The sequence below is a fragment of the Erinaceus europaeus genome, chromosome 21 (genome assembly GCF_950295315.1).
Source record: "Erinaceus europaeus chromosome 21, mEriEur2.1, whole genome shotgun sequence".
Classification (NCBI taxonomy): Eukaryota; Metazoa; Chordata; class Mammalia; order Eulipotyphla; family Erinaceidae; genus Erinaceus; species Erinaceus europaeus.
This window is the reverse complement of record NC_080182.1, coordinates 22277947-22278791: the sequence shown is the minus strand read 5'-3', so window position 1 is coordinate 22278791 and position 845 is coordinate 22277947. Positions and strand designations below refer to the sequence as shown.

General features: G+C 36.1%; 1 non-coding gene across 1 annotated transcript; it reads left to right on the top strand.

The window, feature by feature from the left end:
* The first annotated feature begins 519 nt into the window (after positions 1–519).
* Positions 520–626, top strand: LOC132535364 (U6 spliceosomal RNA). The gene has a single exon (XR_009547147.1). It is a non-coding gene; the product is annotated as a U6 spliceosomal RNA (small nuclear RNA).
* Positions 627–845: the final 219 nt, after the last annotated feature.

The following is an 845-nucleotide window of genomic DNA, read 5'->3' as shown; positions in this document are numbered from 1 at the left end:
ACTAAAGAAGTGAAAGACTTGTATACTGAAAACTATGAGTCACTACTGAAGGAAATACAAAAAGACACAAAGAAGTGGAAAGATATTCCATGTTCATCGGTTGGAAGAATTAACATCATCAAAATGAATATACTACCCAGAGCCATATACAAATTTAATGCTATCCCCATCAAGATCTTAACCACATTTTTTAAGAGACTAGAACAAATGCTACAAATGTTTATCTAGAACCAGAAAAGACCTAGAATTGCCAAAACAATCTTGAGAAGAAAGAACAGAACTGGAGGCATCACACTCCCAGATCTCAAATTGTATTATAGGGCCATTGTCATCAAAACTGCTTGGTACTGGAACATGAGTAGACACATTGACCAGTGGAACAGAATTGAGAGCCCAGAAGTGATCCCCCACACCTATGGACATCTAATCTTTGGCAAAGGGGCCCAGACTATTAAATGGGGAAAGCAGAGTCTCTTCAACAAATAGTGTTGGAAAAAATGGGTTAAAACATGCAGAAGAGTGCTCGCTTTGGCAGCACATATACTGAAATTGGAACGATACAGAGAAGATTAGCATGGCCCCTGAGCAAGGATGACATGCAAATTCGTGAAGTGTTCCATATTAAAAAAAAAAAAAAAAAAACATGCAGAAGAATGAAACTGAACCACTATATTTCACCAATTACAAAAGTAAATTCCAAATGGATCAAGGACTTGAATGTTAGACCACAAACTATCAGATACTTAGAGGAAAATATTGGCAGAACTCTTTTCCGCATACATTTTAAAGACATCTTCAATGAAATGAATCCAATTACAAAGAAAACTAACGCAAGAATAAATCTA